A 24,124-nucleotide genomic window follows, 5' to 3' on the forward strand; every position below is an offset into this window, starting at 1 on the left:
TCACCTGTGCTTCCACCGCTTCATCACTATCACAGTCTAGTCTTCAATACCCCCGTGAAGTCTTCGAAGGTGTTCCTTAAGTTCTGAAAACAGAAGAAAATCGGATGGGGCCAAGTCAGGACTGTATGGAGGATGATCGATGACCGTGAACACAAGGCGGCGGCAGATGTCTCAGCGCTCGTGTGTAGTCTGGCATTATCCCGCTGAAGGAGAGGGTGCTCCATGCGTGTCGAACTCTTCGCATCCTAAACTCGATAACAGGACGCTGTTTCTCAGCCACCGACATAGTTACATTACACACGCCATCTTACACGCTACAGTTCGGAGCGCTCTATCGTCAGAGGGCTGCAAACTTGTAGACATGAAGAATAAAGATGTGGAATGTTAATAACGTTTGATTTATTTAATTTAAGAGTTTCTAGATAAAGAATTCGCACTCACTTCTTCTTAGCTCGCCCTCGTAATTTCAAGAACGTGTCATATTTTGGTAAATTCTTTCACAAAAGACTCACTAAACGTGAAACAAGTTCAACTCAAACAAAGATCAAACGCAACCGAAAGCATGGAATCCGCAACTGTAGTCTGCGGGATTAAGTCTCGGCAAGGCAGCGACACATGTCAACTGTCTCTGGCTCCTTGGTTATAATTTTAAATTCGTACATCACATTCTGTAGGTTGAGCATCTTGTTCAGGTAAACACCTCTGTGTTCAGTGGTGCAGATAGAAGGTTGTTGCGGGAAGTACATTCTGCATCAGAACAAGTTCCGTGGGCATAGCAAAACTTGATAGATTCTGTGGCAAGTACTTTAAAAATATACTTTTAATATCTTATGTTCTGACAAAGATACGACAACGCACCTGCAATGGCTGGACTTCATTCAGGAGTTGTAACATTATGTGATTGCCTTATCATTTTAAATCATTCACTAATCGAGTAGTCCCTCGCAACAGCTACAGTTAGCAAATAATGTTGCGAGAATGTAAAAGGTGAACGACCTGTGACGTAACTTCTTTATTATCGAAGCGCCGTCAGAGATGCAGTGAGTTATTGACTTTGAAAACCGCGGCGCGAAAAACGGACAGAAGAAGAACACTTTTACACATTTTTTTGATGTACGAGATATTCTCGATGAACAGTGACTCATTCTTCTCTTGTCTCTTGTAACTTGTGTCGGACGCGCATGTCTTGCCGCCGTATTATTATCGTTAAAAATAATATTATTTTAGTCTAAAGTAAAAGTGCAATACCAAAAGTGCAATACTGCATAGCAGTAAATTTATTGAGCGACGTGTATGTGAAAACGTCAAAGGAATTATTTTCATTACGAGAATAGAAGTGCCAGTCAAAACGGCATCCATGTTAAATCCTTCATTGCAGTTTACGTTCATCTATTAATTGCCATAAATTCAGAGTTAAATGAAACTGGTGTATGGACTATTTATTCAATATAGAATCTATGTTTCACTCCTTCATGAAGTTAGTGTTTCTGCTAAATAGAGAGTTCACAGTCACGAATTCTTTCGTCGAAATCGGACGGAAATTGTATGTGGCGAAATATTTTCTCCGCGCCATATTCTACTGGTAAATGCATGATAAACTACGGTCCCTTAAGAAATTCATGTTGAGCTATCCAAAAATAATTATACTTTGAATAGGCATTTAATCTCCTCTGCAATGCAACTTTCGACTGATCAGACGATCCAACAGGAAACAGCCGCACACGGTCGGCGTTCGCAAATATATTTCCACCGCTGATGATAGCTATATGTTACAGCACAAAAGTAAACATATTGTTATAATTAGCGGCTACGAACGGGGACATTTATAACTGTATGTTTATGTATACACATTACGTAAACATATCGTTAAATTGGCGCCCGAACACGGACGCGAAAAAAAAAAACTCAAAGGAATAAAAATTTAAGATACGCATTGTGGGAATATTCATAAAGAATTGTAGCTAATCTTGTGCCTTTTATTTGTTACATGGCATCAAACACCATCCAATAAAATTTCCATTGAGCGAAAGAAACGAGATATTGAGAGTAAATTACGGAAGAGAGATTTTTTTTTTAAACCGAATTTGTGCGAAAATCTATTTGCAACGCCAAAGGCAGTCATCAGTAACGTAAGTTAAAATTTCGTTAGCCGTAGCCAAGCTTCCTCAATTTCAGCAGACATTAATCAATTTGTGACGATCTTTAGTAGTTGCAGTAAAATTTGCTTTGAATTCAGTAGATTGCATTTAGTAGATTGGTAATTTCTTCAAATATTGTTTAAATTCCATTGTTGTGTATTGCATATCATTTGTTTTTAAATGTCCGCTGTCTGTTCACGGAGCTGAACAGTGTGCAGCCATACTTTCTTTACGGTCCAGAATAGTCTCTTGTTCTCGTGACGTGCATCTCCCGACATTCCGATCTTGTGACGTAGCAGTGACAACCGACTCGCAACCGATAAATTACATCTCTGTCGACAGCTGACGGCAGTAGCTCAAACGAACTTCATTGACTTACTGTTTGTAAATAAGTGAGCTATGGCAGACGATAAAATGTCATCACTAGATTCAAATGAACAGAATGAAATGAGTGAAGTGTCGCGTCGCTTACGGTCCCGCACGACAATTAGTAGGGCTGAGACACCAATCGAAACAATTGTAGAAAGTGAAGTGGGAAATCTTATGGACTTTGATGCCTCACACCATAATGTTAGAGGTACTGAACTAGACAATGCCAGCATAGTTTCTGCCACTAGTACTCGTAGCCATATACCGGTTACAAGGGAGGCAGGTGAAAGCAATTCAGGGGTAGTGACAGACGATGTATTCAAACAGCTACTGAGTCAAATAAGTCAAATGATGCAGGACGGAAATCGCCAATTGAAAGAGGAAAATCGCCAAATGGTGAATTCCATTAAAAATGATTTGAAAGACGAAAATAGACAAACGTTAGCCTCGCTTGAAGATAAACTTTCTACAGTAATTGAAGATAAACTTTCTACAGTAAGCGAAGAAATAAAAACTGTTAGAAAAAACCTAGCCAAAGAAGTAGCAAAGCAAGTTAAGGATGCTGTTTCTCAAATGCGAAGTGGAATAATTTTCGAACTGAACGACACTTTAGCTACCATGCAAAGCGAGACAGCTGACATCCGAAACGCAACCAAGAATCTTGACCCCACCGTAACCACAGCTAATCACAGATTAGACAGAATAACTACGCAGGTACAAAAACTAACCGAGGGAATGTCAAACTTGACTCTGGAAACTGAAACGAAAGTAAAGGAGACGCTAGATAGTCATGAGAGAGAATTTAGAGAAAAGTATGAGAAGTGGATTGCTGGAAAGGACAAATTTGTCGAAGATAAAATTAACAAAGACCTAGTAGAGACTGTGAAAGCAACCACTCTTGGTATCTTGTCAGCTCCTGGAAGCTCCGGAGATACCTGATGTCTGAACTCGGTAGCATTAGACGTACCCTACAGCAAGAATTACCAAATTGGAAGCAAGAGGTAAGGGAACAACTAGATAACTAGAAGGCACAAGTGAGTAGTAGTTCCCGAATACAGAGACCGAATTATCCTAACTCTTTAGCCTCAGAGGAAGAAGATGAATTATTTCGGCAATTCCGAATACCTGTTGTATCTAATGGACACACTTCACCACCACATATTCCAGTTAGTCACCGAAACCAAGAAACTGACTCAGTAGTAAAAATGATGAAGGAAGAAAGCATGATAAAGCATCGAGTTTTTCAAACCTTTAACCCGGAAAAACGAAATATCCACCCAATTGTTTTTCTTCGTGGATTCTCTGGCATTTTTCCAAATTCGTGGACTGATAGCGTATCCAATTTGTTACCGGATATATAAGTGGCGAATCGGCAATATGGGGAACCGAAATGGTTGATAAGTGTCGAACGTATGAGGAGTTTGAGCACAGTTTCTTCAGCAAATTTTGGAGCGAAGGTGTTCAGAAGCGCCTTCGTAAAGAAGTCTATAATGCAGAACAATTTGACCCCAGGAATAGTAGCCTGAGAAAGTACTTCGAAAAATATCTTGGCAAAATCAGGTATTGGGATAACCCTATCAATAGTAAAGATGTAATTATGATTCTCAAGTCTAAATTACCCATTTCGATTCGTGAAAAGCTGATAGCCATACCAGATGATGATCCAGATACCTTTCTGTAGAAATTAGATTCCCTAGACCTGATCTACGAGGACATGAGAGCTAACAAACCGCGGAATCGCACGACTCTTGGCCACAACATTACGAGAGTAACGGCTAAAACGGGTACACGGAACAGTTACAAAAATAGTAACGATTGGCAAAACGGAAATAAAGGCAATGGGTATCCGCACAAAAGGAATAGAAATAATCAGTACAACCGATTCAATCCCGTGTATAACACGACTGGTAACCAGTACGGCAATCAACTGTACAAGCAGAGGTTTGGAAATGGTTTCAGTCAAGAAGGTTGGCAACAGCAGAGCGGATCGCAATGGAATGCACCGTACTCGCGCAGCTAACACTCAGATTACGGACAGCAACAAACAGCTGATAACACCCACTCATACCAACACAACTCCGCGCCTAGTAAAAATGAAGCACACGGAATGTACAGAAACACGCAGTTTAACGGCAAACCACAGTGTGAAGGTGGATTTCACAGTAACAATTCCGGAAATCATAATAGTAATAAAATCATCAGACCCCGCGAAGGCATTACAATCCCCCTGTATTTTTCGCAAACGCAGAAGACAGTAGCACGTATTGGACACCAGAACAAACGCAGCAACATTTTGACACAAGGTTTGTGCATAACAGTAATTTTGTTCCCCAGTGTTCTCATAATGTCAGATTGGTCGAACTTTCGAATGTTGTTGTTGTTGTGGTCTTCAGTCCTGAGACTGGTTTGATGCAGCTCTCCATGCTACTCTATCCTGTGCAAGGTTCTTCATCTCCCAGTACCTACTGCAACCTACATCCTTCTGAATCTGCTTAGTGTATTCATCTCTTGGCCTCCCTCTACGATTTTTACCCTCCACGCTGCCCTCCAATACTAAATTGGTGATCCCTTGATGCCTCAGAACATGTCCTACCAACCGATCCCTTCTTCTGGTCAAGTTGTGCCACAAACTTCTCTTCTCCCCAATCCTATTCAGTACTTCCTCATTAGTTATGTGATCTACCCATCTAATCTTCAGCATTCTTCTGTAGCACCACATTTCCAAAGCCTCTATTCTCTTCTTGTCCAAACTATTTATCGTCCATGTTTCACTTCCATACATGGCTACACTCCATACAAATACTTTCAGAAAAGACTTCCTGACACTTAAATCTATACTCAATGTTAACAAATTTTTCTTCTTCAGAAACGCTTTCCTTGCCATTGCCAGTCTACATTTTATATCCTCTCTACTTCGACCATCATCAGTTATTTTGCTCCCCAAATAGCAAACTCCTTTACTACTTTAAGTGTCTCATTTCCTAATCTAATTCCCTCAGCATCACCTGACTTAATTCGACTACATTCCATTATCCTCGTTTTGCTTTTGTTGATATTCATCTTATATACTCCTCTCAAGACACTGTCCATTCCATTCAACTGCTCTTCCAAGTCCTTTGCTGTCTCTAACAGAATTACAATGTCATCGGCGAACCTCAAAGTTTTTATTTCTTCTCCATGGATTTTAATACTTACTCCGAACTTTTCTTTTGTTTCCTTTACTGCTTGCTCAATATACAGATTGAATAACATCGGTGAGAGGGTACAACCCTGTCTCACTCCCTTCCCAACCACTGCTTCCCTTTCATGCCCCTCGACTCTTATAACTGTTATCTGGTTTCTGTACAAATTGTAAATAGCCTTTCGCTCCCTGTATTTTACCCCTGCCACCTTTAGAATTTGAAAGAGAGTATTTCAGTCAACATTGTCAAAAGCTTTCTCTAAGTCTACAAATGCTAGAAACGTAGGTTTGCCTTTCCTTAATCTTTCTTCTAAGATAAGTCGTAAGGTCAGTATTGCCTCACGTGTTCCAGTATTTGTACGAAATCCAAACTGATCTTTCCCGAGGTCGGCTTCTATTAGTTTTTCCATTCGTCTGTAAAGAATTCGTGTTAGTATTTTGCAGCTGTGGCTTATTAAACTGATTGTTCGGTAATTTTCACATCTGTCAACACCTGCTTTCTTTGGGATTGGAATTATTATATTCTTCTTGAAGTCTGAGGGTATTTCGCCTGTTTCATACATCTTGCCCACCAGATGGTAGAGTTTTGTCAGGAATGGCTCTCCCAAGGCCGTCAGTAGTTCCAATGGAATGTTGTCTTTTTAATGATGAAGGCCATTAAAAACTACACAAGCAGGAAAACTAAGTCTGAAAGCTCCCTAAGTGATGCTGTGAGACAGAATGTGGGCGACCACTTCGACGGAGAGACTAACCATGACGTACTTGTACTGAGATACAATGACGGGATTGACATGAGAGACTAATTATTACAAGAGGAAGAGACGACTGACGGTGATGAACCGATAGATGACCAACTGCAAGCTATGACAAAACTTCCTATAGGCGGAATTTTGACGACTGTAATCCTAGATACAGGTGCAAATATTAATGCTATGTCCTTATGTTTCTATAAGCAAATTAGTACATTAATTGAAATTCCAACATTACCCGTCCACGTATGTTCAAGGTCAATTCAATTCCTAAGTGTAACAAGTGCTAGTTTAGACGCCAGAATAAGACAAGCTCTAACAACGTTGACCACCCAAGCCAATTTACGCAAGAAGGCGTATGACAGACATATTAATAAGGTGTTAACTTATAAAGTAGGCGAAAAGGTCTTGCTAAAAACACACTTTAAACCATCGTTGCTCTTACGCAAAAATCGAAAATGGCAAAGTCTTTTTGAGGGACCTTCGTATACCGCACACAGGTTGTTATCTGATTTCTGATCCCGCAAATGGAAAAATAAAAGGGTTATACCATCAGTCTGATCTTAAAAAGTATCATGCTATAGAATAAGTCAAAAGGAAAGCTTTATAATGGCAAGAGAAGGTTAGCCGCTAGTGACTAAGTGACAACTGATCTGACTTCGTAAAAAAAAAAAAAAAAAAAAAAAATGCTTAGAATAAATTACACGACAGTGAGTCTATCTTGCTATACAGCAGAGAATTTAAAACATGTTATCTTGAGCCATAATTTAAGTACAGACAAGCTGATAAATAATAAAAAAATTCTTGTTTAAAAAAGAAAGTGATCAACTCCAAGAACTCTAGTTTTAAGATTTAGTTTTAAGTAGATAATATTTAAGAGAGAAAAATGAAATATAAAGTGAAGGATGTGCCTAACAAGCCGGCTTCTGCGATATGAAAGAAGTGAAAATAAAACATAGTATGTAATAAATTTTTTTAAGTTCAAGGAGCAATGATCGAGAAACGAAATTCATTGTCGTCAAGGGCAAGGGTCGCTTGACAATTATTGGTCCCTGATCCCACTAAAAAGGAAAACAAGTTACTATTTGGACGAGACGTGGGTGAACGCAGGACACACCCGAAGTTACGTCTGGGTAGACGATACTACTAACTACTCCACAACTAGCGTTTCTGTCCGGATTATCGACTGGAAGCAAGGGCCCATCAGGTAAAGGGATTATCGCACAAATTGGCACCAAAGCAGGATTCGTTGAAGGATGTTTGTGGACTTTCGAATCCAAGAAAAGTGGAGATTATCATGAAGAGATGTGCGCCGAAACCTTCGAGAAGTGGTTTCTAGATGTTCTTCCTCGGCTTCAGGAAAATGCAGTTATTGTTCTTGATAACGCGCCGTACCATTCTCGGAGAAAAGAAAAAGTTCCCAATGCGAATTCCAATAAGCACGAAGTATCAGAGTGGCTAAAATCTAAAAACATCGATTTCGAAGACGGTATGTTGAAGAAAGAACTTTTCGATATAGTTAAAAATCATAGAACAGCGCACAACGAATATGCAATAGATGAAATGGCGAAGAATGCTCGGAAAATTCCTCCGTACCACTGTGAATTAAACGCCATCGAGTTAGTGTGGGCCAGAATCAAAGGCTATGTTGCAGTGAAAAACGAAACATACAAAATGCCGAAGTTAAAGTACTGCTAGAAGAAGCAGTCAGAACAGTGACTGCAGAGGACTGGAACAAGTGCGTCCTCCATGTCGTAGAAAAAGTGGAAACTCAAATGTGGAAATTAAACTGCATTATAGAGGAGAGAGAGGAGCGGTTTGTTATAAACCTCAATGAAAACAGTTCACGTTCGACAGAGTGAACCTTGTTTCGTCCTTTATCATTATTATTACTGGTATTGTTATTAAAATTAACAATTAATTGTGTTTGAATGGAGCGTTTTGTTAGAAACCTGAATGAAAATAAATCTGCTTCGACAGAATGAACTCAGTTTAACATTATTTTAACATTATTGTTAAATTTATTTCGTACATTGTTGCCCAGGTATCTCACGGTCCGCTGTGACAGCTCGGCAGCCAGCCGAACGCCGCCAGCTGCAAAGCGTGCGCCAAGGATTTTCCACACCCCTACGTATCACGTAGACACCGAATGCTTTCTCTGGAAACGAGCGTAGTCGCTCACGTGACAATGTTTATGTTTCGTCCCAGCTCTCGGTGAATAGACCGTAGTTTCTAAGTCAGCTATGTCTAGATTAAGTTCTAATGTACATAGAAATCTGGATCAGGTTCATCTCTGCATTAAAATAACATAATGTTTACGAAGCATGTGAGTTACTTGTAACTACCAACATGACCAAGAAAGCGCTATCCTTCAGCTAGATAAACAAAGTAGCATTAATTGTAATTGCAATGCGCAGGTCAGATACATTCAAAGCCATAAGTGAAATAAATACCAAGTATAAGAGCATAAGTGGCAAGGACAAAGCAATGATGACTTAAGGTCATATATAGAGGTCAATGCAGTGTAGCGCAAGCAGGCGTCAAGGCGAGAATAAAATGACAATGAAACAGCCGGCAAAACAACGCAACTAGTTCTTTATTGGAGCGCGTACGCAGACGTACGGCGCAAAGGAAAATTAATTTCTAAGTCATAAGGAACAAGGAGTTGTTTGCTAGATTTCTTCTTCTATGTACTATTATATCTATGTCTTTCTTCTGAATTTGTGTAAATATCCTAACCCGCCTAAACCCGTCCTGTAGACTTGACGTCACAGATCGAGAAATGCGGTTGACGTGGAAGGCCGGGTTTGGCATACGATTTTCAAAGGGAAACGCGTGAACGAAATCGGGAAAAGCTAGTTTTAAAATGTCTTAATTTTTCCTTTTAAAGTCAATCCGAGACGCAAACCGAGATCGCGATAAGGAATTTGAATATTTTCTTGAATGGTGTTTTGTTCTCATGTGAGAGGGCGATCAAATGTGACTGATTGATCCTCACACCTAGTAAAAAGGAAATTTTTGTTGAAATGACAGTGATAACTTAAATGAATAGAAAGAACGATTCAAGTGAATTAAAATAATAATAATAATAATAACTGCTAACAGTTTGGAGAAACTAATGTATTGTGACTGTGAACTAAAAGCATAATTAGTCTTAGAGAAAGATGATGAACAATGTAAAGCGAAATGTTAAAGGCAGTTACCAACAAAGTAACAGAAATTGAAATGGACATGATAATCAAAGCTCTCAATTAGCAAGTTTCAAAGTGAGACAAACTATTTGACTATAAACTGTAAAAAAAATTGTGTACACAGTAGTGTATAAGTGAAGGCTAAAAATGCTGTGGAAGTCTGCCACAGACACGAAGCAATGCGTCGTTGTTATAAGTAAGTGATAATTTCATTCACGATGAAGATTAAAAGTGTTAAACGTGCAGATACGCCGACGGACAGTGATAGTCCGGTTGTGTAACCGAAGGCGATGATGTGATTACGTGCAGTGCATCGGAAACCAAGTATGTTAGCTGCTTTGCAAAGTGCGAGCGCTAGCCTACCTTAAAATCTCCAAAATCGGCTGGAAAATGTGGAGGCAGGGATGGTTTCAATGGAGTCTCTGCCCCTGGTAATCCTCGTCCCTCCGAACCAGCTCAGCAAACCACAAAATACCACAACACCATCGACGCAACGTGTTCACTGAACCGTGCGCGGAAAACTGAAATACCGCGTGGAGGCTAGTGAGCGCCTCGAGTTGCGATTCAGCTCTAACAATAAGCCTGTGTCAACGTCCATCGACACAACAAACGCGTTAAATTTGAAGTGATGTACCAGCACAGCACTCCCGCTGCAGTTCGACGAAACGGACTTTCCATGAAAGCCGCTCCAAAAATAAAAGACTCTTATATGAGTTCACAACATATCATACTATGCTAATGTTATATTCCGTGAATGAAATGCGAACAACCAAACCACACGCGACTAGTGACAAAGTCAAATTCCAAGTCCTAAAACTAGATTTAAGCTTAGTTCTTCGACTAATGGGTATTTATATTTTTTGTTGCATGTGACGTGTGTACCTAACGTGCGAGTGAGACTCGCCCACCAGAGCTGCTGAAAAGTTTTCTACTCGGAGAACGCAAAGTAGCGATCCAATGGACACGTGTGAGAAATTCCATGTGTGAGAATTATGTGTGTATAAAAAGATGAATCCTATGTGTTTTCTATCAGGAGCAAAGAGCCTATGAGGTCTGGACAATAACTTGAGGCCACAAAGATGGTCGTTATGAACTATGTAAAAAAAAAAAAAAAAAAAAAAAAAAACTGTAATGGGTATAATGTATAATCTCCATTGTAAACTTCGTAGATGTACTGTCTTAGTTTTTAAATTTTTTGTGTACCTTTACCATAAGAACTGTCTTTGTCTATGAATGAGAGATACCATATTTGTGTAATCCTAATAATCAAATGACAGGAATACTGTGTTTGATCAATGTAAATCTGTAAAGTACTCAATCCCATAATGTTAACGGCGACATGTGAATTTTGGTAATCTCCTTGATTTCCAAGAAGGCAATGTAACATTATGTGATTGCCTTATCATTTTAAATCATTCACTAATCGAGTAGTCCCTCGCAACAGCTACAGTTAGCAAATAATGTTGCGAGAATGTAAAAGGTGAACGACCTGTGACGTAACTTGTTTATTGTCGAAGCGCCGTCAGAGATGCAGTGAGTTATTGACTTTGAAAACCGCGGCGCGAAAAACGGACAGAAGAAGAACACTTTTACACATTTTTTTGATGTACGAGATATTCTCGATGAACAGTGACTCATTCTTCTCTTGTCTCTTGTAACTTGTGTCGGACGCGCATGTCTTGCCGCCGTATTATTATCGTTAAAAATAATATTATTTTAGTGTAAAGTAAAAGTGCAACACTAAAAGTGCAATACTGCATAGCAGTAAATTTATTGAGCGACGTGTATGTGAAAACGTCAAAGGAATTATTTTCATTACGAGAATAGAAGTGCCAGTCAAAACGGCATCCATGTTAAATCCTTCATTGCACTTTAAGTTCATCTATTAATTGCCATAAATTCAGAGTTAAATGAAACTGGTGTATGGACTATTTATTTAATATAGAATCTATGTCTCACTCCTTCATGAAGTTATTAGTGTTTCTGCCAAATAGAGAGTTCACAGTCACGAATTCTTTCGTCGAAATCGGACGGAAATTGTATGCGGCGAAATATTTTCTCCGCGCCATATTCTACTGGTAAATGCATGATAAACTACGGTCCCTTAAGAAATTCATGTTGAGCTATCCAAAAATAATTATATTTTGAATAGGCATTTACTCTCCTCTGCAATGCAACTTCCGACTGATCAGACGATCCAACAAGAAACAGCCGCACACGGTCGGCGTTCGCATATATATTTCCACCGCTGATGATAGCTATATGTTACAGCACAAAAGTAAACATATTGTTATAATTAGCGACTACGGACGGGAACATTTATAACTGTATGTTTATGTATACACATTACGTAAACATATCGTTAAAGAGTTCAAGCAAGGACACTGTGCACACTATTGTACATTTTGCAAATCATTCGCTCGATTCGTGGAGGTATGTACAGGGCTATTACAAATGATTGAAGCGATTTCATAAATTCACTGTAGCTCCATTCATTGACATATGGTCACGACACACTACAGATACGTAGAAAAACTCATAAAGTTTTGTTCGGCTGAAGCCGCACTTCAGGTTTCTGCCGCCAGAGCGCTCGAGAGCGCAGTGAGACAAAATGGCGACAGGAGCCGAGAAAGCGTATGTCGTGCCTGAAATGCACTCACATCAGTCAATCATAACAGTGCAACGAAGTTCAACAAAGATCCACCAACTGCTAACTCCATTTGGCAATGGTATGCGCAGTTTAAAGCTTCTGGATGCCTCTGTAAGGGGAAATCAACGGGTCGGCCTGCAGTGAGCGAAGAAACGGTTGAACGCGTGCGGGCAAGTTTCATGCGTAGCCCGCGGAAGTCGACGAATAAAGCAAGCAGGGAGCTAAACGTACCACAGCCGACGGTTTGGAAAATCTTACGGTAAAGGCTAAAGCAGAAGCATTTCTTAAACAGGAGATTGGAAAACCGATGGATCGGTCGTGGTGGAGATCATGATCAACAATTCATGTCATGGCCTCCACGCTCTCCCGACTTAACCCCATGCAATTTCTTTCTGTGGGGTTATGTGAAAGATTCAGTGTTTAAACTTCCTCTACCAAGAAACGTGCCAGAACTGCGAGCTCGAATCAACGATGCTTTCGAACTCATTGATGGGGACATGCTGCGCCTAGTGTGGGAGGAACTTGATTATCGGCTTGATGTCTGCCGAATCACTAAAGGGGCACATATCGAACATTTGTGAATGCCTAAAAAAACTTTTTGAGTTTTTGTATGTGTGTGCAAAGCATTGTGAAAATATCTCAAATAATAAAGTTATTGTAGAGCTGTGAAATCGCTTCAATCATTTGTAATAACCCTGTACGTCTATGCAACTAATTGAAGGCAGTTTGTTTATTCGCTACACGCGTTTAGTTTGATTTTATTTGGGAAGCATCATCAGTGGCTTGTAATACATGTTTCCTTTTATATATGCAATAAACTATTATGTGGTAGATATAATAAGCTGCTATATTACATTTTGTCCTGTCTTTCTTTTGTTTTTAGGTTAAAATCAACTTTTGTAGCACAAAGTTCGTAATGTGAACATATCGTACGGTGTTACTTACGATTTCTAGCACTAGTAACTCATATGTGTAGCCCTGGAGATACATTCGTTAGTTTCCATACTCCAGCAGGCCTATGTCTGGCGTTCTTTCACCCACATTTGTCATATCGCATATATCACTTTCACTTTTCATTTTTGTGATCAACATGTGTGTGTTTTCGGTGTGTAGTGTTGCCGACTGTTGTTGTGTGTTTGTCTGTCTTTTATTTGTGTGGTGTTGTAGGTTTTTTCCATTTGTTGTGTGTGTGTGTGTGTGTGTGTGTGTGTGTGTGCGTAATTGTGTAATTCTTTTCCGAGAGGGTGATTTTTTTATATACATTTGCGTCTGTGTGCGTGCGTGCATGCGCGGGTGTGTGTGTGTGTGTGTGTGTGTGTATTTTGCTACGTGTAAACGTGTTATATACGTTTATGTGTGTGTGTGTGGGGGGGGGGGGAGTGGGAGAAAGCAAGAGGGAGAGAGAGAGAGAGAGAGAGAGAGAGAGAGAGAGAGAGAGAGAGACAGAGAGAGTGAGGGAGTGAGAGAGAGAAGAGAGGAAAGAGATTCATTTATCCTGGCTACATTTCTGTTTGTTATTGTTTTGGTGACTAGCGTGATCAGAGAGTTATTGCTTATATGGATTTGGTCGTTGAGTATCTTCTTTTCCACAAAAATGGATCTTTGTATGTGAAAGTTTTCTTGCAATGACAAGATCATTTTGTTGTGATTATTCACTTAAATAACTTTCATGTCACATTCCATGTTGGATGGTTCATGTCCATGTTTTATCACGTGTTTGGCGAAGATAGAGTGGCTATTTAAATATTTCCAACTTCTTAAATTTTCTTTATATCTAGTTCTGAAGTTCCTGCTTGTCATCCCTAGATATATTGATTTAAATTCTTGGCACTTCAGCTGGTATATATCTGATCCTTGATATTTATCTGGTTTGTCTGTTGTTTATAAATTTGATTGGAATGTGTTTTCTGTTCTGTAAGCTATGTATAAACCCAGTAGTATATTTTCTATCTTGTGTGTTGCTTTGTGCTTGTATGAAAGAGTGTACCACTTTTTTCTGTTATTCATGTGATGACTGTTATTGTTTTGTGCTTCCGTGTGTGCTGCAGTGTCTGTGGGGTCCTTTGGTGTTTTTGTTCTCTGCTTGTTTTGATTTTTCTTTAGTTCTGTTTTGATTTTTTGATTTAGTTTTTGCGCTATATGGATGTTGTAACCATTTTTTGTGGCTGTGAGTTGAATTCTTTGTAATTCTTTTTCATAGTGTTCTTTGCTGACGATGGGCTTCCAGTGGGATCTCCAACTTCAGGAATTTTGGCAAACATATTCATCAACCACACAACAGACACAATCTTTGATACAGTCAACACAGAGAAAGGTTACAAAAGTGTTTATTGGTACAAATATGTGGACGACATCACCTGTATGGTAGATGAACCAACAGAGAAGATTGATAAACTTCATACAAATATAAACAGCATACATAGGAATTTTCAATTGACCGTGGAAAAAGAAACACAAAAGCAAATACATTCCATGGATACAACAATAAAGAGAGACAACATTAAACACACATTTGACATCATCAGATAGCCAACAACCACATACATAATCACAGATGTTTCATCCAACCACCTGCAAAATAAAAAATAAGCGGCCCTACGATACATGTTACAGAGACTAAATAACATCCCACTCAGCAAAGAAAACTATGAAAAAGAATTACAATGAATTCAACTCATAGCCACAAACAATGGTTACAACATACATATAGTACAAAAACTAAACCAAAAAATTAAAACAGAACTAAAGAAAAATCAAAACAAGCAGAGAACACAAACACCAAAGAACCCCACAGACACTACAGCACACACGGAAGCACAAAAAAATAACACTCATGACATGAATAACAGAAACAAATGGTACACTCTTTCATACAAACACAAAGCAACACACAAGATAGCAAATATACTAAAGAAACGGGGATTATACATAGCTTACAGAACAAGAAACACACTCCAATCATATTTTCAAACAACAGACAAGCTAGATAAATACCAAGGAGCAGGTATATACCAGCTAAAGTGCCAAGAATGTAAATCAGTATATCTAGGGATGACAAGCAGGAACTTCAAAACCAGGTATAAAGAACATGTAAGAAGTTGGAAATATTTAAATAACCATTCTACATCCGCCAAACACATGATAAAACATGGACATGAACCATCCAACATGGAATGTGACAAACAATAAATGGAAAATGTAAAACCACAACACAAAGAAAAGACAGACAAATACACAACAACAGCTGGCAATACGCGATATGACAAACGTGGGGCCAGCTATCGTCCTACTGGAGTATGGAAACTAACGAATGTATCTTCAGGACTACACGTATGAGTTACTAGTGTTGGAAATCGTAACACCGAACTATAAGTTCACATTACGAACTTTGTGCTACAAAAGTTGATTTTAACCTAAAAAGAAGAGATAGACACGACAAAATGTAATATAGCAGCATATCATATCTACTAGATAATGGTTCATTGTATGTATAAAAAGAAACATGTATTACAGGCCACTGATAATGTTTCCCAAAGAAAAAGAAGCGAAACGCATATGGCAACTAAACAAACTGCCTTCAATTAGTTGCATAAAAAGGGAAAGACGGAAAACAGAAGAAAAGGCATTCTCTCGACCTGTGCGCATTACGTGCTCTTGCAACTATTCCACTATACGCGCAACTACCTGATTCTTCGGAAACTATGGAAACCAGAGAGGCTGTCCTAACAGCCTCTCTGCGATGATTTCTCATTTTTATGGTTTTGTTGTTGATGGAGTACAGTCTTAGAAGAAGTCAACCATGTTCAAAATTATTTGCAGATTTTTGGGGTCAGATTCGGACTGTGTACCGCTAAGATGAGAAGACTAAAGTTCTTTTTGAAAGACAAGAGAAATTACCTTGTTGACGAAGCACTTTCATTTGTGTAGGACACATGTGACGAGATGGGCGTTCCTGTGGAAAGAGGTAGAAATACCGGGAAGAAGGAGGTGGTGACAGGAGAGAAGGCTGCAGAGGAGACGCTGACTTTGTACCAGAAACTGAGAAGGTTAGGGTGCATCGGCAGGATTCTACAAGAAATCGACACTCGAGAAGTCATGTAAATTATATTAAATCGTTTTGCTGTTTTGGAGGCCTGAAATCTGATTAAAACATTCGAAACGTAAATTAACGCGATTCTAAAAAGTTTAGCAGGCAGTTTTAAGAGATTTCTGAGTATGGTGTCCTTGTAGAAATTCCGCGCCTAAGAAGATTCCTGTAAGCTGCCAAAGTTGCAAAGTAAGAGTCTCTTGGTTGGACATCTTTAAAATTCTTACAAACTGTGACTGAATAGGAATTTTCTGAATCTGTCGCAAACCACATTTTGGTGCAGAGATTTTTCTTAACTTTGAGTGCTTCGACATCGTCACGTGAGAGGAGTTTCTAAAAGCTCGAACTTACCACGAATTATCTTAGGCCCACTACGAGTCAAGTACGACTCTCTAGTTTGGAAGTTTGTTACTCGTATATAGTGTAGCCGAAAGTATCGATTTTGATGACACGGCTCCAAAATTTTCAGAAAAAGAAGGAAGAGATTCTAAGCTGCATATTAAAGTTACCTACCATTAAGAAGATTTTGATTGCTTGTACTGCTTCGTTAATAATCAATTGATCTGTGTTATTTATACAAATGTGCTTTACTTAATTCTTCCCAAACATAAAAACTCTTTACAAATTAACAGTATACTTTGCATACTTGAGGACTTGTGTTAAAAATTTATTTCGCAAAAAAAGTATTTTATATTTTTGTCCGTGTGGGGAGGGAGTTAAAAGTCCACACTGCCTAGCTATGTCACTGCCGGTGTTGCGCTCCAACATCCAAGTGGGCGTTTGCAGCCAGCCGAGATATATACGGGTCACCTACAGACGCTGTGATAATTGTGGAGGAACCTGTCAGACTTCCGGTAAGCCAGGACATTACTGCCACATTACTGACAAGTGCAATAAACATGCCACACATTATATAAGCGTAGGCTTTCACGACTGGAGTCGATTTCGATAATATTGCTACATAGCACAGCACAGAATGGCGTTTCCGTAGCCGAGTACGTGGCGGAAGACTGCGGCCTGCCACAGCTCATCTTGCTGGAGGGAACACGAATACTCCCGGACCAGCCGGCAAAATTGTTCGGCGTCCTGCATGCTATTGCGACAGTTTCCTGGCGATGTGTTTGTGCTCGCTTGGGGCCGTTTACGTCCCGCACAATGTTGATTATGGACCTTCTGAGCCCATCGATTCCGTAATCGCATGATATGCCAAACGCGGTCAGCAATAGCAATTTTCGACAATTGCTAGCAGGCGTTTCTCCTTCTTACACGGGACGTAACACAGTCCTCTCACTAAACAACCAACATTAAAATGCGACTTCTGAATTAGAAATCCACTACATTTTATTTTCTTGTATATAGAATGGCATTGTTCCTAAGCACTTTGTGAGGGTGTGGTAAAATGCTAATTATTTACATATCCAAACATGGACTGTTTAGTTTGACGTTTGTTCATGCCCCCTTCATGGTGTTGCAGTTTTAAGAGACAGCTATTTAGATAAGTGCAGTTACTGACAAGCGCAATATATTCTTCTGGGTGAACACTCACACTGCTGAAGAATAATTTTATCACATCATGATGCAGTAACACACCCAGAGGAATTTAATGAAATTCTACACTGTTTCTGAAGAGTAACTGGCTCCCGTGAAGAGAGGAGACCGACGATACACGTGCTGCATACTGACACTGTGTGTCACGTTCTTGTGATGCGGATAATAACTTTTTAGTCTGCCATACAAGGGTATTCATATGCGTGCAACCCGTGAAATAACCACTTACACAAATGTAGATTATTATATAGGGCAATACGTTTGTGTAAAATATTCTATGCATGCCTTAGCTCTGGCACGCCTGTATTTGCTCGCTTTTAAATAAAACACTCTCTTCGTGTGCTAATTGCGTTACTAGATTGAGTGGAAATTGTATACGCAAAACAGATTACCATAGCAAATATCGCCATGCATTGTAATACGAAATGTATATTGGTCTTTGAAAGAAACAAAGCCGAAAAAGTGAATATTTTTATTATTCAATATCCGTATATCAGGAGGACATTTGCGAATCCTGTTGCAGTGGGAAAACTGTGAATCATGTTCCAGAGTACAAAACATGTAGAACAGTTTCAATTTGCTCTTATTGCCATCATTCGTTTATTATTGTACAGTGTTAAAAGTACTTACACTCAAAGGAAACTCTCTGTAACAACGTCTGCTTTATTATGACTCAGTGAAGCTCGTTAGAGAAACCCTCCCTTGGGATCAAAGACACGATTTGCCAGATAAATCAGCCACAGTGTCCTCAGAGAACGTTCCTCGTCGCAGATCAGAGATATAAAAGGTTAATATGATTTTAGCAAACTGCAGGAGCATCCAAGGAAAGGCCCCAGAATTAGGATCGCTTATTGAAGGTTTTAAAGCACACATAGTATTAGAAACAGAAATTCTGTCGAAACCGGATGTTAATGGCAATGAAATCCTAAGTTCAGATTGGAATATTTATCGTAAGGCTAGGTTAGTCGCAAATGGTGGCGGCGTGTTTATTGCAGTAAAGAACTCGATAAAATCTAGCGAGGTTATCACGGATTCCGATTGTGAATTAATCTGGGTGAATTTAAGCATCAAAGAGCGGCCAAAAATGGTAAACGAATGCTTTTATAAACCGTCTGGATCAGGAGCTCTAGCGGTAGAGCACTTCAGACAGAATTTGTAGAATATCGTTACGTATTTTCCTGATCATGTCGTTGTAATAGGGGGTGACTTCAACTTGCCAGTTATAGATTGGGAGTGTCGTGCTATCAAAACTGGTGCCAGACACAGAGATTCGTGTGACATTGTTCTGGATGTCTTATCTGAAATTTACTTTGAGCAGATAGTGAACCAAGTCGTGAGGGTAACGTCTAAGATCTCCTGGCAACAAAGAAACCGGAAACTATCGAATAAGTTAACGTAGAGGAAGGTATCAAGTGATCGTAAGGCTGTGATAGCATCTACGACAACGGGTCTGACAAAGAATGTTAAGAAAGGTAGGAAGTTATTTTTGCTTAGCAAGAGTGACGGGATCGAAGTCTCAGAGTATCTGAGCAGTCAGCAGCAAATATTCTGTGATGAGGGCGAAGATATGGAAAACAAATGGAAGAAATTCGAAGGAATCGTGCAAAATTCCCTAGACAAATTTGTTCCGAGTAAGGTCTTAACGGATGGGAAAGACCCACGATGGCATAATAGCCTTGTTAGGAAAAGGCTACGTAACCGAAGAGAACTTCACCTGAGATTCAAGAGAAGTAAAAACCTAGCTCACAAACAAAAACGAAACGAAGCGAAAATGAGCATAAGGAGAGCAATGAGAGAAGTGTTCAATGGCTTTGAAAGTAAAACTTTGTCAACCGATCAGAGTAGAAACCCTAAGAGTTTCGCTCGCATGTGAAATCAGTAATTGGAGAAAATCATCTATTGAGTCACTCAGTGACGATATTGGTACCGAAACGGAAGAAGGCAGAGAGAATGCCGGACTACTGAAACCGGTTTTCCAAAATAGATTCGTCACGGAAGATCGTAATAAGGTCCTTCCTTTCAATCGTCGTACGGACGTCAATAAGATACTGAAATACCCGATAGCGGATCAGAAAAACAACTACAACTGCTTAGTTGTGGAAACGAGTCAGGACCAGATGAGATACCTATAATATTCTAGAAACATTATGCGACAGAACTTGCTCCCTTTTGGTAGTAATTTGTCGTAGATCGCTTGAGCAACTAAGGCTACTTAGCGACTGGAAGGAAGTGCAGATCTTTCCCGTTTTTAAGAAGGGCCGGATGGCCGATCACAGTTATAGACCTATATCGTTGACGACAATCTATTGTAGAATTATGGAACATGTCTCACGCTCAAGAATTATGACGTTCTTGGAGAAGGAAAACCTTCTCTACAAAAATCAACATGGATTCCGCAACACAGATCCTGCGAAACTAAGCTCGCTCTGTTTCTCCATGACATGCACAGTGTCGTAGACAATGGCGCTCAAGTTGATGCCACGTTCCTTGACTTCAGGAAGGCATTTGACACCGTCTCGCACTGGCGTTTGGTGAAAAAAAAAAAAAATACAAGCTTATCGAGTATCGGAGCAGATTTGCGACAGGAATCAAGGCTTCCTTTCAGAAAGAACTCAACACGTCACTCTTAACAGAACAAAATCGACAGATGTAAAGACAACTTCCGGTGCACCCAAAGAAGTGTGATAGGACCTTTACTGTTTACAGTATGTATAATGTCAAGTAGAAAGTGTCGGGTGCTCTCTGAGTCTGTTCGCGGTTGTCTATAACAAAACAACAACGCCAGAAGATAGTAACGATTTGCAGAATGACCTCCAGAGAGTTGATGAATGGTACAGGCTCTGGCAGTTGACCCTGAACGTAAATAAAAGTAACATATTGAGCATACATACGAAAAGAAACCCACTACACTATTGATGACAAACCTCTGGAAACAGTATCTGACGTAAGATATCTAGGAGTAACTATCCGGAACGACCTCATGTGGAATGACCGTATAAAACAAATAGTGGGAAAAGCAGATGCCAGACTCAGATTCAAAGGAAGACTCTTAAGGAAATGTTACTCATCCACGAAGGAAGTGGCTTATAATGCGCTTGTTCGACCTATTCTTGAGTATTGTTCATGTATCTTTGATCCCTACCAGACAAGACTGATATAAGAGATAGAGAAGATCCAATGAAGAGCGGCACGTTTCGTCACGGGATCGTTTGGTCGGCCGAGAGTGTTACGGAGATGCTCAACAAACTCCATTGGCAGCCGCTACAAGAGAGGCAGGCGTTCTGCGTCACGGAGAGATTTGCTATTGAAATTTCAAGAGAGTACTTTCCAGGAGGAGTCGGACAACGTATTACTTCCCCATTCATACGTCTCGCTTAATGACCATGAGGAAAAAATTGGAGGAATTAGAGTCAATAGAGAGGCTTACCGACAATAATTCTTCCCACGCGTTATTCGCAAGTGGAACAGGGTTGAAGGGCTCAGTTAATGATAAAAAAAGTACCCTGCGCCACCCATCATTAGGTGATATGATGTAGATGTAGATGTAGGTATAGAAGTATGTGCATTAGGATCACATCCATTAAAAGCATCTTTCGTAGAGAACTGCTTAGTTTCAAGGAGACCAGCGAACATGAGTCTTCTCGGAGCCGATTTATTACGGGAAAATTTTAATATGTATGTATTTTCATTAACTGAGTACAAATAGTGAAGTAAGTAAGTATGTTATAAAGGTTAATATCAAGTAAGTGCAGTAGTTAAACTATTATGAATACGTCTTTTGTTGTCTTAAATAGTCTCTGTACCGCAATGTTGTGATGCAGTTTGCATAATAAACTTGTTGTTGAATGATTAACCGCCAAATTAAACAGTGTTATTTGACGAACGTTTATATTTCTCATCGGTATATGTTTAAAGCGGAATTTGTTCATATTTTAAGAAGTATTTAGGAAAGGAACGAGAATGGAACTAGTCGAAACTTCAACTTGGATGAATATACAATAAAAAATTTGATAGAAATCTCTAGCGCAAGAAACAAGATTATACAGTATGTGCGAATGTAGAAATAAATAAAAAAAAGACTGACATATGTGAATAAACCTTTCTTCAACAAAAGATTTTCCTTGCTTCAAACATTTACGCCTTTTAAATTCGTACGTTTGGAGTTTAGAGTTGTATGGGAATGTGATGCGGATAGGATGTAAAGGACAGAAGTTAACATGGAACTGTTGAAATGTGATGCTAGGTGAGGGTGCTAAAACTTAAGCGGACCAATGAAGTACGAAATAACATAAAACAATAAATTTTCAGCTTTGGAGTAGTAATCACGCTTTGGTACTTCTATAGATTATTAAATAGTGACCACAGAGGAAAATTAATTATGTAGTTTTTGTGTAAATAACCCAGTTCAGACAAAAGAGCAGTAAAGTAGGCTTATAATACAGATACGATTCATGAAGTATTCGCTTCCATTTAACGTGATATTTAGGTTGTCAGAATTATGTGAAGAGAATGGTTAGTGTATGTGAAAGTTAAAAGACGAGATTGTTGTTAATTATATGCGTGCACCAAGAACTGCGTAAGTTTAGCCTTGACATGGCAGCAACAGTTTATAAATTTTTAATAGAACTATGTAACGCAGCTGAAATGCAATGTTTCCGCTCTCACTGTAGACAGCACCGGGCGAATAGCTTGTATGAAAAACGAAAGAATACGAATGGCTGATGATTCTAATAGGAAACCAATGTACCTCACCATCATTGTTGCGATTTGTGTTTGTAAAGTAACCAGTTTCGACACTAACAAAATAAGGATCATGACTCTTCTCCTTCTATTAAATTTCAGAATTATTTAATTAACCATCACAACGTCAATGGTTGGCTGAGCTGGGGAAGAATTTAATATTTTTTAAAATGGTTAGAATTCTGAGTGGCCTGTACAAGCGTGTGCCAGTACTCGCCAATCAGAAACGAGAACGGTCAGGTGCTGTAAAAGCTTAGATAGCTTGGTCAGGTACGTTTCTGGAAATAAGTGGCACGGTAGCTTCCGAACAGAAAAGATGTGCCGCCTAGTGCTCTGCAAAGTAAAGTAGTATTGCGTAAAATACATTTTATATAGAAAGCTTTTGGTAGAATTGCGGATTTACCAATTAAATTACGTTTTTTGCCCATTTCTGTGAGACTTTTAGCGTATTCTTCAGTGTGTACCCAAAATCCTAGTGGTTTATTGTATTGACGAATCACAAAGCGTTTGTGGAACAGGGACAACGCTATGTAGTGTGAGAAATAACTACGAATGAATATCGAGTGAACTTAGATTTTGTTTTTGGAAGTTTGCACTCATAACCTTCGCACTCATAGGTCTTGGATTTGAAGTGAACACAGATTGTCAGCGTCAGAGAAACTATTTAACGTCTTGTCGTGTACGAAGAACTGCGTAAGTTTAGGCTGGATTTGTCAGCAACAATTTGTAAATTTCTAACCGAACAGTATAACGTAGTCGAAACGCAATCTTTCCGCACTCACTGTAAATTGTAATGCTGACCTTTTGAACAGTATAAATGATTTCCAAAATCATTTTTAAAGCGTTATGAAGACATTGTGGGGCAACGGCCTTGCCACAGTGGATACACCGGTTCCCGTGAGATCACCGAAGTTAACCGCTGTCGTGCGTGGTCGGCACTTGGATGGGTGACCATCTAGGCCGCCATGCGCTGTTGCCATTTTTCGGGGTGCACTCAGCCTCGTGATGCCAATTGAGGAGCTACTCGACCGAATAGCAGCGGCTTCAGTCAAGACTACCATCTTACGATCGGGAGAGCGGTGCGCTCACCCCACGCCCCCCCTATCCGCATCCTCCACCGAGGATGACACGGCGGTCGGATGGTCCCGGTAGGCCACTCGTGGCCTGAATACGGAGTGCTTTTTTATAAAGACGTAGATGCTGCCAGTTTTTTTCGCAGCTGTTTTCGTAACAAATTATCTATTGTTGCTTTACAAACTTCGAGATTCTATACGAAATTTATCGAGATAAGGGCACCAATTATTAGTCAGCACAATAGGCAGAAAGACAGGTAGATCGCGAAGGGAAACGCAACCCCGTAAAGTGAACGGAAAACCCACAGGAACATATTTTAAGACATCATTGATCAGGTAATATAATACCGTAAAAAGGAGCGGGCGAATAAAGTGTACGAAAAACAAAAGAAAACGAA

At 39.6% G+C, this 24,124-nt stretch overlaps 1 pseudogene; it reads left to right on the forward strand.

Annotated features, from left to right (window-relative positions):
* Positions 1 to 23,514: 23,514 nt before the first annotated feature.
* Positions 23,515 to 23,632, forward strand: LOC124723332 (annotated as a pseudogene).
* Positions 23,633 to 24,124: the final 492 nt, after the last annotated feature.

Source organism: Schistocerca piceifrons, chromosome 1, assembly GCF_021461385.2.
Source record: "Schistocerca piceifrons isolate TAMUIC-IGC-003096 chromosome 1, iqSchPice1.1, whole genome shotgun sequence".
NCBI lineage: Eukaryota > Metazoa > Arthropoda > Insecta > Orthoptera > Acrididae > Schistocerca > Schistocerca piceifrons.